Raw genomic sequence first — 17979 nt, 5'->3', positions numbered from 1 at the left:
TAACAACATATTTTAAGTACCGGTAATTGTCACCATGTTTGAAATATATAACGCTGGCTTAGAATTTCAATATGTTAATAAATAAATAACTACTATAGAACAAAGAAATTCCCGAGTTGCAGGACGAAAATTGGGCACCAGATTTGACATTCCCCAACGAAATTTCAGAACATCTCAAGAAATTAAAACGATAGGCGATAATACAAAAATAGTTCACTTATAGGCCCAAGACAGCAAAAATTCTTCTCCTTCACATACAGATATATGGAAATAAATGTTATCAAAAAAGAACACATTAAATGTTCCTTGGTTACAATTATTTGACATTATATATATTAGAAATATATATTCTAGAATTAATTACACATAGATTTTCATAACAAATGGTTTATTCAATTAAAAAAATGGAAACTGATTATTATATGAATCGCTTCATAAAGAAAGGGCATCAGTCACACTTTTTTCGAAATTGAGTTAACATTGAATTTCCCATCTTGAATCCTCAACACAATACTTTATCAAGAAAATAAACCAGTCCAACATTTCTTTCATCGTGATATTGTGTTCGGAATGTGAGCGTTTTGTAAAGGAAGAGGTATCGGTCTGGACAGTTTTTCTTCATTTCCCACAACTTAGCTAAACTGGACTGAAGCCCTTTCTTTATGAAGCGATTCATATGGAAATTCTTTTGATTTAGAAATAATGAAATTAAACCCTGAAATATAAGAGAAATTTGGGTATTTCTTAAAAGACATGTCTTTGGAAACAAAGCACGAAGATTCGGAAGGTGTTAATACTATATTTTCAAATGTTAAACAAATTAAAATAGGCTAATGTAAGGTTTATGTAGCAAAATTCACAGCCATGTATGGCTCCATATTATTTTATATATTATACATTTCTTTTATAGAAGTGAACATAGAAAATCAAAAAGAGCATTTTTTTTTCATTTTACAGTTAAAATTGGCCATATATAATTTTACTCCTGCCCTTAATCAGTTACTCAAATACTATTTTTCTTTTACTTACTGTTCCGGTTTTGTGTTATTTTAGATTATCATATATTGTTTTATGGAATTTGTGAAAAGCGATCAAGAAAATAAATGAAAACAATATATTAACAATAACCGCGGGTTTCAACGCTGCACTTCTAAATTTAAAGCGCACTCGTCCCCTTTTCACCCCTTCCTTCTGAGGGCTGAACGCGTTGTGTTCTGTTGATGTATTCGGAAGGCAAGTTTCGCTCATGTGTGATATAAACGTTACTTTATTAAAATTAACTTATAAAGAAAGAGTGCAGTTCTTTTATAATGACATACTGTAGGTTATATGGTATTATATTAACTACTGAGTAAATATAGGACTGAGTACAAGCGGGTAGAATTAAAAGAGATCCTTACGCACAGAAACTTCATAGTCTGTAGAAAAAGTTTTTATTACTTACTTATGTATTTTGCTGAGCCATTGTAATACATAGTCCTGCTTAAGTTTTATTTGGCCGATATAAAGAACTAATTTCCTTTTGTTGTAAAAGACGAGTAGGCCTATCTTCCCTTCAGCAAAAGTACAATGCAAATGGAGTAAACATTAATATTTAATCATGAAGCTCACTGGAGCTGAGTGAAATAAAATGGCGTTCCTGTGCTCATAATTTTCCCCATTTGTTTCTTGTCTTTCTTAAAATAATATTTACGTATCATGTTAATTTTCATTTCCTTTTATTTAATGAAGCAATTATGCACAATGGAACCAACACAAAAAAGTCTTTGTACACAATCCACGCTACATTCGCATTGTTTGGATATGATTCATTAAAGAATGTATTTAAGACTAATTTAGAAAAATACAAACCAAATTATCCTTGTACCAGAAAGGATGCTCCCTGGACCAAATAGTCGTATTTTAATTTATGTAATTACTTCTTAGTTTCATCTGGTATTGTATGACGTTGTTATGAATGAGATACCTATTGTTAATTGTTTACATTTATAACAGTAGGCCATAACTAACCGAGTATATAAAGACTTATGTTCAGAAGGGTGGAGGTCGAGGATTGGGATGGGCCACAAGCCACAAGTCGTGCTCCAGATATTGCTTTGCTAATTGAATCGGTCATTGCAGAAAGGGGATAAGTCATAAAATCTTACTTTTGAGATAATCAATAAAAACTGTTTTCTTCTTGCAATACTTGAGTAATCATTATAAATATTTTTTCTTACTTTGTTTATGAATAGTGAAGTCTAATACATCATGTTAGACATCTGACATCTCAAACACTTTTGTTTAAAGTTGTTAAATCGAACCATGACTTATCCCCTTTCTGCAAGGAATTGTTAAATATAAAAGAAAAATATATAATTTACAATTTTGGGCTAATGTAATATTTGAAATCAAACTCAATGTTAACAATTACAATGATAACGATGTTTTTGTGTGTAATTACTACATTACTGTCACCATTTACATAATTATTTTTGCATTTTAATCATTATTCCTACTACAGAAACGTACCAATATGTGATTTTATATCACAGTTTTAAATGAAAACTCTACTTTTAAACTAATAGTTAAAAACTGCATATAGGAGAGCACAATAAAAATACACTAAAGTACTACACAAAATCATTTGTTTCAATCTGTTATAGAGTGTATTGTTAGACGTTGGAAACCACGTCATTTGTAGATTCCTTGTCACAAGGTGGCCAGTTCAGGGTCTCTTCGTAAAAGAACGTGTATTCCAATGGAATGTATTGCCTCACTTTCGGTACGTCTCCAAGTTTTTTTCGTATTAATGGGAATTTTCCCATTGTATGCTTTTGTGTAGTCATTACTATGCGTCCAGAACCTGGTTTTTTCATACAGAATCTGTGTTTCCTCATTTCACTACCAATAAACAAACTGGCAGTCACAAATGCTTGATCATCTTTAGAGTAAACAAATTCACCGAATTATGCTGAAGCAAACATATTCTTATCTTTCCCTTTTTTCCTCAGTGTGTCTAATGAGCAGGTGGTTTTCTTGTAATACTCTGATCACCAGTATTTAAAATTCAAAATATCATCAGTAGTAACTGATTCTACAGAAAATCTGTTGTTTGTGTTTGCCTGATCGATCAAGGTATTGTATTGGTCTGGCACACCCTGTCTGTCTTCCATTGGAATACGTACGAAAAAAATATTTACCACCCTCGATGCTAAGTCAGAGTAGGAGTTCGCTTGCATGTCTTGACTTCATGGGGACTATAGAATGGGAACAAAAGACTGGATTGTTCCTCTTGAAGGCGAGAAAGATTAGAGCTGCAGCTGTCGAAGTCTGCGACGCGAACTGAGGAAGGGATAATAGTATCCACCCAACTGTACATTTTTAGGTCTTTTAGGTTATGATATATTATATAATGTGTTTTATTGTGCCATTTCCATTTTTAATATGTGTGTTCTTTTAGAGAGTAGTTGGATGTAATCATATGGATGTAATCATAGGTAGGGGGGGACCTACAAAGGAGGACTTGTTTCGGGTACAAAGCACGTACGGTCAGAAGACTCGTGCATTGGATTTTAGATAAAATTTGTATGCATAATATTACTCAATAAATCCATCCATCCATCCATCCACCCACCGACTTATCTGTCTGTCTGTCTGTCTGTCTGTCTGTCTATCTATCTATCTATCTATCTATCTATCTATCTATCTATCTATCTATCTATCTATCTATCTATCTATCTATCTATCTATCTATCTATCTATCTATCTATCTATCTATCTATCTATCTATCTATCTATCTATCTATCTATCTATCTATCTACCTACCTACCTACCTACCTACCTACCTACCTACCTACCCACCCATCCATCCATCCATCCATCCATCTACCTATCTACCTACCTACCTACCAACCAACCAACCAACCATCCATCCATCCATCCATCCATCCATCCATCCATCCATCCATCCATCCATCCATCCATCCATCCATCCATCTATCTATCTATCTATCTATCTATCTATCTATCTATCTATCTATCTATCTATCTATCTATCTATCTATCTATCTATCTATCTATCTATCTATCTATCTATCTATCTATCTATCTATCTATCTATCTATCTATCTATCTACCCACCCATCCATCTATCTATCCTTAGTTTGCGCTTCACTACACCAAAGTTGCGGTCACAGGGAAGAAATGAATGGCTTCGTTGTGGAAAATAATGAGTGATTTTGTTAAATCTCCCCATTTGGGTCAGTGCAAGCAACAATCGAATTAAGGTATGGTTTTTATTTTGCCCTCCACAGTTATGAGAGAAAAGATACAATTCCTTGACTGAAGAAGGGACATTATTTTCAATGTAGTTCAGAAGGAACACACTTCATTTGAAGATTTGTGGCCTATACCTTCATGATAGGAATAGAAGTGCGCCATGTGGTCTTTGAAATTGTGAATGTTGAAAATTGATGACCCAAAGTTGCGTCTAAACAAACAATGAGTAGTTTCTTACCCACATTGTTCTCCTGTCGTACGGACTGCTACATAGTTCCCAATGGAATTTACGTTCCATTGCCTTCAGTTTATTTTTCTTATTTACATTTTGCGGTAGTTAATTTCATTGTGTTTACGTTTATCACTAATAACACAGTTTTCTTCCCCTGGGTCACTTACTACTTCTAGCTTATCTGCCATTTTGCTTATCAGCTGATGGGCGCGTAACTTATTAGATACACGGCACTCAGTTGCGTCACGTCGTCAGTCAGTGCAGAAAGAAGGTAAGTCGCTGACTTGTCCCCTTTCTGCAATGACTGCGCTGCTTATGGTACTCTGCTTTACCGTTGAGAATGAGCAAATTTGTCCCATTTCTGTATGGAAATGTGTGTCTAGGTCTGGAGAAAGCAATGACACTCTTAACTCATTTTCCCGTTTATCATGACTTATCCCCTTTTTGTAATGACCGATTCAATTATGGATTATGGAGTGTTGTGCACTATACATAACTGTTACCTGTTAAGTATAATGTATAACTTTCTCAGAGATCACAGTGTTTGTAGAGTGGTGTGTTTAGGTTGTTTTATAAAATTGGAGATTTTATAAGAGTGAGGAAGAACGGGACAATCATTTACGAAATAATAATTAGAACATTTCAGTAGCTCGACAAATAGAAACTAACATCGAACGCCTTGCGTCTTGCCGATAACAGAGTTCGAACCTACCAGGCTCGAGAAAGAGGAGTCAGCGCTGAACTTTCTCAGAGAATTAACGAACAATGATAACGTAGTCGAAAGTCTGTTCGCAGTAATAGCATGTTAGCACTTCATCACAATTACGTTGATTATGCTCATTTAAATGGTATTGACATGGATAAAATGTACAATAAATGCAATACAAAAAATGGACCTATCAGCCAAACGGACTATGTTTCGCTGTTAGAAAAGTTGTTCTTCCTGAGATTCAAGAGTTCCCAAGACAAATTAAAAACTTATTTATTGTGTGGAGTGTAGCATTGTACGAGGCAGAATCATGATCATTACGACGACGTGAAGAGAAACGACTAGAAGCATTTGAAATGTAGATATGGAGAAGAATGGAGCGTGTGAAAATGACAGACAGAATAAGAAATGAAGCTGTGCTAGATGACGTGGGTGAAGAGAGAATAATGCTGAAACTGATCAGACAGACAAAAAAATGGCTAGGCCACTGGCTAAGAAGAAACTGCGTACTGAAGGATGCACTGGAAGGAATGGTGAACGGGAAAAATGTTCGGAACAGAAGAAATCAGATACTAGACAACACTAAGAGATAGGGAACATATGAGGAGACTATCAAGAAGGTGGAAAATAGAAAAGATTGCAGAATGCTGGCGGAACGTAAGGAATGAGTAATACATCCATTATCAACACACATTTTAGATACTATGAGGCAGTACAAGACCTTATTCTAAATGGGAACGTTTGGTGCAATAGTATAACACATGAAGGCAATTTTTATGCCAAGATTTAAAGTTCAAGTGCAAGCTTATCATCCAATTGAAAGCCTACTTCCAGTTCTGAGTTCTCACAAATATATTTCTTTTAGACGATTGACAATTTTCTGTCTAGCCTACAGTCCATGAGGATTTACTTGTCTAGTCCCTTTTAGAAAGAGAAAGAATACTCTCTCTCTCTACCCTCATTTATGGTGACGGCGATATGGTCAACACTCCTTCCAACAACCACGAGTTAGCAGTGGCGGCACTCTCTTCCTCTTCAAATTCTTACTCCTCTCCGCCAGAAAGTTCCTCGTCCGTGTCTGTGTCGTCCAAATTTATTACGAACCGATCACTAATTTCATCTACTAGTCCGTCCTTTTCCCAATAAAATTGTTCAACTTTTTCTACGTGTTCACAGTTCTTTCTCCAATTATCTTCCGTCACTTTTGCAAGAGCGCTCTCAATCAACAATTTCACATCTTTACTTTTGAGCGAAATATTATACTTCGCAACGTCATTTTTAACCTGCCCCCATATTAATTCGTCCGCGTTTAAGTCACAAAGGCATGGTGGCTGTCTCACTACAGTATGGGAATGGATTGTCGCAATTTGGTCGATTTCGTATGTTTTGAAATTCTCTTTTTTAGTTTTTACAAGTTCATACAACTTCGTGGATCGTAAATCAAATTCAACGTTATTGCTACGAAGCCAGGACTGCAGTTCAGATTTCGACGTTGAAGAAATCAGTGCCTTATTGAGTTCTGTTGAATGATAGGAGGCATTGTCCATAACAATGATACTATTGAGAGGAATGTTTGGTAATAATTGATTAATGAACCAGTTCTTAAATACAGTACTGTCCATCTCCTCGTGGTTTCTCTCTCAAACTCCATATGCTTCCAGTGAATAAGTTTTCCTTAATTAACGCGTCATTTATATCCTTCAAACTAGGCAACAAATCAGTCCGATATAAAGAATAAATTACTCGTCTTATAGTGGCGGCAGAAAATGAGTCAATTGCAGTTTTCTGAGGGGTCCTGTTTGGGCGTTTCTTTCCTGGAGTTCGCAGAACGCTTCCACTTTCTAGCGCCTCCCTTTGGTATTTTGTTTTTTTTTTATTTATTTTTTAATCCTGCTAACACTACGAGACGATATACCTGTCGCTGCAGCAGTTCTTTCGATAACACTCGACACAGCTATTGCTTGCTTTCCGCCTTTCAGTGCCTCATATTCTCATATTCAGTAAAGAATTTGTGTATACGTATTAATAACCATGTTCATACTGTCCGACTTCAAGGCTTTCCCGCGTTTTCCCATATTTCCTACCATGATTATTAAAAACAAGAGCACAACACTCATTACAATGTTTAAGGTAACAGGTAAACCATGCAATTCCGAAAACATTTTGTTTAAATTGTGAATTATATTATATTATATTGGTACAACAAGACACACACTTACTTCACTATTCACAAAATATTACTGAATAAATAAACTCGAACAACGACAAGTCGCCACTGAGAGATCCACTAATTGGGTTTGCAAAAGTGTGTTCTAGAAGGGCTAAGGGAGAGGGAGGGAAGGGAATTCCAAGAATTCTACAAAAGAAAACCTTTTCCCCGTTACATCTGTTGACGGTCGGTAGACAAGGACCGCAGACAAGGACAGTAGAAATCACGCCAACTTAACCCTCATGCACTGTAGTGTAGTAATATAATCGGCGGCATTACAGTCTTTTAAAGGCCCAGACCGACTAGCCGGCTGCTGGCTTCACGTCCACATGCCGAAGCAGAAGTGGACGATAATGCAACTATAATGGAGGTATCGTGTGGTTACCACGATGATCTTCCCAGTCGTTATAGCTGACATTTGTAACCGGATTTCTTTACCAACTGTAGCTCCCAAGAGTATCACGATGGTGAGTGAGCACCGATGTCATACACTGGCCGAAATTTCATGAGAAAAAATTTTTTCCCATGAGAACTCGAACCACCGCACATTCCCTAACGCGAATCCTAGGCAGGATGCCATAGCTCCCTAGTCAATATTATAAATTACCAATCAATAGTTTCAAAACTAGATTTTACAATTGGTTATTAAATAATCGCTTTTATTCTGTTGCTGAGTTTTTCAACACAAATTTGTATGAAATTGTATTTTAATAAATAAGTTTTAATTGCAATTTAGTTAGTTTTCTTCAATTTAAAAGTTTCAAATTATTTCATGTTTTGATTGTATTACTTAAATTTCACTGTTTCTGTTATTAGTGTTTTTAAAATGTATTTATATGTTTTTTTCAATGTATTCTGACGAAGCCTAAAACTGTATGTCTAATGGCCAAATAAATTTAAATGAATTGATCACGACGCTACGACGCGGGACAGTCGAATGTAATAGTAATAGTAGTAGTAGTAGTAGTAGTAGTAGTAGTAGTAGTAGTAGTAGTAGTAGTAATAATAATAATCCTTGGCGCTACAGCCCTTTAAGGACCCAGACCGACCAGCCGGTTGCTGACCTCACGTCCACATGCCAACCAGAATGGAAGTATCGTGTGGTTAGCACGATGATCCTCTCCAGCCTTACAGCAGGCTTTTGTAACCGGAATTACCTACCTATAGTAGCTCCCTAAGTGCATGGCGAAGCTGACGGACTCCGATCCCGTACACCGCCTGAAATTTCAAGACAAAAGTTATTGCTCTATGAGGACTCGAACTAGAGCGCATTCCGTAATGCGAGTCCTAGGCAGGGTGTCTTGGACCACGACGCCGCGGCGCGAGACAGTCTAATGTTGTACCATGATTAAAACTGGAATTGATTGAACGACTCCAGAAAGTATTGCATGATAACGACAATGTCATTTACAGTTTTAAATACAAATTTGAAAATAATTCAGAAACAGACGCCTTAAAACTTATGATATGCAAAATTTCACTAATAAAAATCTGTATTTGAAAATGTAATATAGTTAATTCAATGATACTATTTGTAACAAGTGCAGCGGAGAGCACGAGATGGCTAGTATCTAATAAGAACTTCAGAGATAAGACACGCCCACAGGTTACATTGCGCAACGTTTCCTGTGACCATGACATCAGAATTATTTGTATCTTAATACAATTTAATGTTATCTATTTTCTTAAGTTGATACAACTCTACATTTCGCATCTTTTGCACTTGATTAACTGTAGAAAGTGCGTTCATTTTTATATAATATTCTATATATTGAACCAAAATGAAATATTCAATTTTACAAATATTATAAAACAGTTCGAATGAGAATAATTTTGATATCGATTTCCATATTGTGTAATTGCTGTTCAAAATGTTGTATCAGTCATAATCAATCTAATAGTGGAAACTAATAGCAATACAGGTATAATTTCATATGGCAATCCATTTTTATCAGAATATAAGTTCTCGATTTTCAATAATAAGTTTCGTTATTAGTGAAAATTTGTCCCACAGAGATGACCCATTCTTTCCCGTTGTACGTTTTACAGTATTCAAGGTTGTACCTATATTTTCGCTTTCCTTTGTTATTAAAAGGATATAAATGAATTCTAAATTTTACTAGTCTATGAACTCAAATAAGAACAAAAACCTCAAATTTCTCTATTACTCACAAGAATATTTTAAATTGAAACAGTAATGCAACTGCTTTCACAAGTAGGCTATATTATAACTTACTTATGTATTAACCAGCAGTACAGCGCAACTGGAAGTACATAACAAATAGGCCTCCAGAACTCAGCAAGTATGTCGCTGTGACAAATGCAAATTCGCTTCTTCTGTATCGATTTCCTGTAGTCCCATTCAGAGATTACTAAAATGGTCCTCTCATCTTTCCCTTTCTTTCTTACACGGGTCATACAATTTAGCCTCCTCCAGACATCTCTCTCCGCCTAAGCTTATCATTGTTGTCCATTTCATACCTCTTGCATTTAATTTCTCCCTTATCTGGTCCAACTATCTCATTCTTGGCCTTCCCAACGGCCAATTCATTCACAGTGTTCTGTCCAAGGGCAGGTCTTTCACTGCAAACTCAGCATTCTCCAATCTTTCCTATTTTCTGCCTTCATCTTTGTCGCCTCTTGTGATCCATATATCTTAATGTCGTCGGCCTGGCTAGCGTAGTCGGTATAGCGCTGGCCTTCTGTGCTCGATCTCGGCCCAGGTCGATGGCAGTTAAGTGTGTTTAAATGCGATAGGCTCATGTCAGTAGATTTACTGGCCTGTAAAAGAACGGTTGTGGAACAAAATTCTGGCACACCGAAGACGCTGATATTACCTATGCAGTTGCGAGCGTCGTTAAATAAACCATGATCTAAAATTTGTATCTCAATGTCGACTATCATCTCATATTTTCTTTTGCCCCGAACATTTCTCCCGTTTACCATTCCGAGCATCCTTCAGTAGGCAGCTCCTTCTCAGTCAGTGACCCAGCCAATTTCTCTTTCTCTTCCTGACCATTTTCAGCATTATTCTTTATTCACCCCCTCATTCTAGTACAGCTTCACAGCTTATTTCATATGTCCATTTCATATTCACTTCTTCTTCTCCATATTCACATTTCAAATGCTTCTATTCGTTTCTCTTCAGTTCGTCGTAGAGTCCACATTTCTGCTCCGTTCAATGCCACACTCCACACAAAGCACTTCGCTATTCTGTTCCTCAGTTCTTTATCCAAAACTCCGCAGACTATGCTCTTTTTTCTATTAAAAGCTTCCATGGCCATTGCTATCGTCCTTTTGACTTCTTGGCAGCAACTCATATTATTGCTTATAGTAGGGTAAAGTTGCCTGTTTCCGTGATACCCCTAATCGCATGATACTTTTTTAAGATTGAATGTCAGTCAAAGCTTTGCCGTTCGAATATAGCGCCAGACATCTTTCTCGAAAGAGTGCATCTTTCGCATACTTTTGAGAAATCGGTGAACTTCATAGAAAGATACCCAATCCCGTGACACTGAGTGAAAAAAAAGTTATCACGCAATTAGGCAACTTTACCCTACACCCCAAGTATTTGAAGCTGTCCACTTGCTCTTCTGTGTCTTTTACCTTCTTTATTTTTCTTCCTATGACAATGGTCCTCGTCTTATTTGCACTTATCTTCTTCCCATGCTGCTCACAGCTGTCATTTAGCTCTAATAACATATCCCTCAGCAACGTCTCCCCTTCTGTTAACAACGCCATATCATCAGTAAATATTATGAATTTTATTCTTCTTTCTCTTTCTATCACTCCTTTCATGTTCTTAAAACAGTTCTTCACAAGTAGATGTTGAAACGAGTAGGTGGTAAAGGGCATCCCTGATGTACTCCTCTCCCTATTTCACTTCCTTCTGACATTTCTTTTTCTATCTCCTGACTTTGACTCATTTTTTCATATAAAGATTATTGAACAGCCTTCCCAACGGTAAGCGCTGTTAATGACGGCTCAGTGCAGTTTCAAAAATGAGTAAGGACGTTTCGGTTCACAATAAGTTCGATCGGGTATGCCCTATTAAACCTTACGTGCACGGCCAGTTACTGTTAGTCTGTCAATCCCTTTCAATTGTTCGCTTAGAATATTAATTGTCATTGTCGTTATTTTTAGCGTAATTCCATACAAGTAAGTCACTGACTGTTCATGAAAGCTACAAGTTTATCAAGTTTATTGTTGCTTAGAGAATGAGAACGACGTCATGTGCCATTTCATATATATATATTGCTAACTAGCCGTACCCGTGCGCTTCGCTGCACCCGTTAGAAATAAATATAAAGTAATTACATAATTAAAATAGGACATTTGATCCAGGGAACATTCGTGTTTGATATAAGGATAAATCGTTTATTATGTTACTTAATTTAAATTGTATTTGCACAATTAAAATGCGATCATTTTGATCCAGAGACCACTCATTTGGTCATAAAAATTATTTTAGGAAATACAGGAAACGAATGTACAGAATAGCCTATCAAGTTTTCTGTGCATAAGAAGCTATTTTAATCTTACCTGTCCTCGATTCCCTCAAAAGTTACTGTAATAACATTATAGCATTATGTCCATCTAGAGAAACTACACTTTCCAATGGTGAATTAATAATTAATTATACAAATCGGTTAATTTAGCTTCCGATATTACTTCATACAAATACAGAAACATTATCTGTAGGCTATCTTTCATAGATTTCGATTGTTGCTGTCCAAGGCCCCTTATAGACGAAGTCATTTGTTTTTTAATTCATTACACGGCCTTAGATGGCAGTTATTTTAATTTTAAAACTCATTTATCTCATTAAATATCAGTCCTATCAAAATTTTTCAAGGAATAAAACTTATCGGAAATTATTTTTAAAGAAATTTTTGTTATGCAACAGTTTTCACAAAAATCAATAATAAGCGAGATATTTCGATTTATTTAATTCAGGCCCCCTTATAACCCCCCTTTTACATAATGTATTTTTAATGCCATATAGCCTAAAATCTAAGTTACAACGAATTTAATTTATATTCCAATTTTCATCGAAATCCGTTCAGCCATTATCCCGTTTAAAGGTAACAAACATACAGACAGACAGACAGAGAGACAGACAGACATACAAACAAAAATTTCAAAAAAGCGATTTTCGGTTTCAGGGTGATTAATTATATATGTTAGGACCAATTATTTTTGGAAAATCGAAAATTACCAGAAAAATTTCGGCTACAGATTTATTATTAGTATAGATTATTATTAATTATCCTTTGCTGTAGCAAAATTATTTTATTCGCTTTGGGGCTCTTTGAATGTCGTATCATATATATATATGGAAATATTACATGATACAGATTTTAAGTACCGATTTTTGAAGTGTTTCTTTTTCCTCACTTACAAAGACATTCGCAAGTCTGTAGCACAAAAAATGCCGCCCCAAAATTCAGCTGCCCCAGTCTGCCCATTGGTGAATAGGGGCGCCTCTACCTGTACGCTACAACTAAATGAAATACAAGTATGTAAAGACATTTGTACAAATGTAATATTTTCAACTTCAATTCGATTCTTTGAAAAAGTTTTCTATTGGACGTGTAATTATGTAAATAACATGCTAAAATAACCGTATTTTTAAAACGCAATTTTTTTTTTATAATTTTCAGCCATTTTTATTTGTTCTGGAGGCCTGACTCGGGACATCGCAGAGCCAGGGTGATTCTGATTATGATAATTGCGAGGGGAAACGAGAGAATTGTCAAAGACATCCCCCGGGCCCACAAATTTCTTCGTGAGACAGACGGGGATCGAGACGGGTCGCCATGATGGAAGAAAGAAAGCCTAAAAACGTTACCACAGGCGAGGTAAAAATAGTTTATAATGTGTCAAAAACACTTTGGAAAATATAACACTGACACCATTTTACTTATCACAATATGGTGATTTTTTAGTAGGTTATTTTACGACGCTTTATCGACATCTCAGGTTATTTAGCGTCTGAATGAGATGAAGGTGATAATGCCGTTGAAATGAGACCGGGGTCCAGCGCCGAAAGTTATCCGGCATTTGCTCATATTGGGTTGAGGGAAAACCCCGGAAAAAACCTCAACCAGGTAACTTGTCCCGACCGGGAATCGAACCCGGGCCACCTGGTTTCGCGGTCAGACAAGCTGACCGTTACTCCACAGTGTGGGCAATATGGTGAAGTGAAAGACAAAAATATAAACTTAAAATTGCTAATAATGAAGGAGTTGATCACAGAAGATGTAAAATAGTTTTAAATCGTGAAATCATAGAACAGATATCCTCATTTAACTATTTAGGCTGCAATATATCATACTTAAAAGAACAAGACGTCAAAAATAAAATGAGTAAATTTCAATAGTTGTTTGGAACAATACGAAGGACCTTAAAAAATAAAATACAACGTTCAACACAACTAAATTTTATACAACGTTAGCTGTCCCACTATTAACCTATGGTTCGGAAAATTGGTCTATAAACCGAGCAATTAAAAAGAAAACTGAAACCAGTGAAATGAAATTCCTTCGAAGTGTTGTTGATCTAACTCTTTTAGATCATCAAAACAACGAAAATATAGAACTAAATATTTTTAATTTGACTAAGAAAATACAACAAAAACATAACTGGTACCAACATGGTTACCTAAAGTAATACTGAACTATGAACCAAGAGCACAGAAATGTTGGTAGACCAAGAACAAGATGGATAGACGACATGAACTTTGAAGACGGAACAAGCCAATAGGCCTAATCCCTGTGGTTGATGATGATGATGATGATGATGATGATGAAAGATAAAAAGTAAAGAGAAATCTGGTAAGGCTCATTTTAAATAAGTGAGGTAATATACATGCTACTCTGAAGTGTGAACTTGATTTTCTCTCCAAATGAATGCACTTCATATAAATCATACCTAGATGAAACGATTAAATCTTACTGAATATCAATATAATTTACCCAAAACTTCAAGAGAATTTCTTCTATACAAATACAGCAGTGTACGATATGCATAATGCAAGTAACTTTGTATGTGCCAAGGATGCTGAAAATGTGTAGGTCACTTAAAACACAAGTAAAATTTTGCATCGTGGGCGTCGTAAAACTCTCGGTTTGCTAATTTGTATATAAAAATTAAAACTACCACGAAGACGAACGCACTTCTTCATTATAAGCTTTGCGTCTTTCATAATAAGACAGTTCTTTCGTCATGCTACATTAAAGTTTACATTCCCGTTCTTGAATATTGTAGTCACTTTCAAGAAATAATACTGGATAAAGATAAGAAGGTACACACAAAAGTAATTTCTTACTCGCAAAAGTAAGATATATTTTGTGTTCATCTGTAAGTTGCAGGGTTTAAGTAGACAATGTGAACTAATCCTCTCTCATTTACTATTCATCTCGCTGGACGAATAAAATCCTAGCAGAGAGGCACAACAAAATGTATAAAGAATTCTCTGTACGATAATGATGATAATGATTATGACGGTAACAGTAATAATAATAATAATAATAATAATAATAATAATAATAATAATAATAATTCTGTTAAGATAAATTTTACTCCCTCATAAACTACATCATATAACTATGAATTGTTCTATAACACAAAAAATCAGGAAGAAGCTTTATTGAAACGGATAGCCACTGCTTTTTATTCCGAACAGAGACATAGTAATAAAATATACAGGATGAACCGTAAATAATGACATTAATTTCAGGGGGTTCTGCTTTGAGATGTTGCAGACAAAAAAAGTTTAATATAATTTTGCCCGTTTTTATTCCTTTTCGAGATAAAAATTGTTTTATATGAAAAAATTCAGAGTGTGTTTTAGGAGAGTCAATGATTTAATTCCCAATATAGCCTATTCAATCAATTTAAGAGAGCAGGGTATTATGATAATATATGATTGAAGGTGCTGTACTGTCTTACTATAGGCTATTATTTAAAGAGTGTGCTGACAGCGTTTGTACCCAAATAACTAATTTTTTAATTGGTTGTGGATCTCTTGAATCTCAGGAAAAGGAACAATCCGTTTAGCTCAGCCCGTTGTTTCCATTGCATTTATTGTATATTTTTATTCCCTCTATGTACTTTAACACAATTCGAATGAGCGTAATCAATATTTCTATCGTAATGGAATGCTAATATACTATGTCGAAGTTACACCTATCCACTAAAATGATCGAAGCACAAATCGAAATTAAAGCCCCATACGTACTACCGCTCCTTGGGCAGACAGCGGAGCCTGGATGCTGTCTGCAATGAACCTCTGTAGAGGAAGGCACAACCGCGCAGTGTCTTCTACATAATATACTGGGTGTTCATTTCAAAGTGTGTCATGACGTCATTGTTGATGAGTCAGCGATTTGAAGCGAGTTTCAGCTTTTGTGTCAGATAAGTTGCCTATTAATCAAGGCGTTCAATCTGGACATGAGAACGTGTACGGTATACCTTGAATGTCGTAGCAACAGATGGCGGTCTGTACGGTGTGTGCTACCATAACCTCTTTCGAACTGTGTTTTGAGCGGCCAAGTCGTACGCAGGGTATTTGTTATCATCGGTTGCGTACGGCAACATTCCACAACACAAATCAAATGCTCCGTGTCCATGTTGACCGTCGAAATTAATGTCAACAAATAACGTAAGTAATCGTCTTAAGCCTCTCCACATATCCCGACAGTAAGAAAAAAACTAACCTCAGTACGTGTTTAAAAACAGTTCACATTCCTGCCACTACCGGCGTTACCGTACGTATCGGTAAGTACTCTTCTGAATGAACGCCGTACTTGCTAGGGAACTTCTCTGGCACATAAGTAATACACCTCTGCGGAAGTGTAGGAAGATTGAATTCTTAGGCTGATCGACTAGCCACATGACGGCATACAGCGAGCCATGACACACTTTGGACTGAACATCCACTATAGAACCTACAAAATGGGACACATTATTTATTACTCTCCAACGTGCACTATAAAGTAAGCTGAAATGTAATATTCGTCTATTCTACAAGGGAAAATGCACTTAAATAACTGAAAATAACTTGAAAATTATAACAAACCACACCTGAGACACGATGTAATCAACGAGAAGTTTACATACTTAATAGGTGAGAGTTCTGTATAATGCACAACACTTCATATTGGATAATAAGAAAGCAACATCTTAAGTACGACTTCTAGCTTGTGGACCACCATCCGAAACCCCGATCTCCACCTTTCTGAGCGCGACTCCTTATTTACTCGGTCATTTATGTCTAATGTTATAAATGAAACCATTTAACAATAGGTAACTCAGTCACAACCTCATACAGTATAATGCCAGGTGATACAATTACGTTATTACAATAATTAAATAATAATTAAAAATAAATAATTAGTAAATAAAATGCAATCAGTTTGTCCGTGAAGAATTCGTTTTTGGTATAAAGGAAAACTTTTAACGTGTTTCATAATTAAAATATATAATTATTTCAGTCCACGGAGTATAGGTACATCTGGTATGTATGTATTTATTCACACTGCAATGGGTATATTACCCGGTGGCAGTGGTAACTAATTACACTCAATAATGACAATAATAAACTCATTAATTTAAAATATCATTCATAATACTAATAATTAATACTAACAATAAATAATAATAATAATAATAATAATAATAATTATAATTATAACAGGGAACATCCTAAATTAAATGAAGCACGATCACTTAAAATAACATTTAAAGTAAATCTAATTTGTATCTTAAACCTAAGTTCGAAATAAAACCCACGCGTATGATATATTCATACCTGCACAAGTACTTTTCAACATTACACTCATTTCGCTGTCAACTCACTCGCTGCACTGGAACTACGACACATTTCACTGATTCTATCCTGATTTCACTAACACTTCAAAAACATTTCACTGTTCAAATACTTTGCACTGCCACTATAAACTATAAAGCTTCACTGACAGGAACACGTTTCACTTACACAACACACTTCATTGACACAACAAACTTCACTGACACAACATAATTCTTCACTGATAGAACACTTCAATAACAAAATATCATTTACACCCTTTAAATACTGTGTATAATTACCGTCTATTAGTAAAGTCCTTAAGCCTATTTTTAAATACATTTTTGGTTGTTGGTAAAGCCTTTAGTAAGTTTGCAGGTAAAGCATTCCAGTCCCTGATAGTACGATTGAGAAAAGAAAACTTACCAATGTCCGTCCTCTGTCTTCATTCCCTCAATTTATATGAGTGGTCGTTCCTTGAAGAGTAATTTGGCGGCTGCAACCTATTTTTTATTTCTCTCCAGGCAGGCTCACCTCTGTATGTTTTGAACAGTGCGCATAATCGAATTCGCGTTCTCCTGTCCGTGAGTGTGTCCCAATTTAATGGTTAATTTTTCCGACAACACTTGAGAGCCCGTTTTTGAATCTTTTCCAGTGTCTTAATATGTTCTAATCTGTAAGGATCCCAACATGCAGCACCATATCCCATTACTGGACGTACTAGTGATTTATATGCAATCTCTTTGGATTTATCAGA

General features: G+C 35.7%; 2 protein-coding genes across 8 annotated transcripts in view; one reads left to right on the top strand and one right to left on the bottom strand.

Annotated features, from left to right (window-relative positions):
* Positions 1-17979, bottom strand: part of LOC138694295 (zinc finger protein 70-like) — a 249443-nt gene that overhangs the window by 95445 nt on the left and 136019 nt on the right. The window contains exon 7 of one of the 4 annotated variants that reach the window (XM_069817871.1): positions 8567-8629. The exons of the other annotated variants lie outside the window; for them this stretch is intronic. The gene's annotated coding sequence lies outside the window, so the exon portion shown is untranslated. Of the gene's footprint in view, positions 1-8566; positions 8630-17979 lie in introns of those variants that run through there. 4 annotated transcript variants of the gene reach the window in all.
* LOC138694293 (ankyrin-1-like) overlaps positions 1-17979 on the top strand; it is a 99510-nt gene that overhangs the window by 2666 nt on the left and 78865 nt on the right. For 2 of the 4 annotated variants that reach the window (XM_069817841.1, XM_069817835.1), the window contains exon 2: positions 13075-13272. The exons of the other annotated variants lie outside the window; for them this stretch is intronic. The gene's annotated coding sequence lies outside the window, so the exon portion shown is untranslated. The remainder of the gene's footprint in view (positions 1-13074; positions 13273-17979) is intronic. 4 annotated transcript variants of the gene reach the window in all.

The sequence above is a fragment of the Periplaneta americana genome, chromosome 2 (assembly GCF_040183065.1).
Source record: "Periplaneta americana isolate PAMFEO1 chromosome 2, P.americana_PAMFEO1_priV1, whole genome shotgun sequence".
Lineage (NCBI taxonomy): Eukaryota > Metazoa > Arthropoda > Insecta > Blattodea > Blattidae > Periplaneta > Periplaneta americana.
This window is presented reverse-complemented; position numbering and strand designations above follow the sequence as displayed.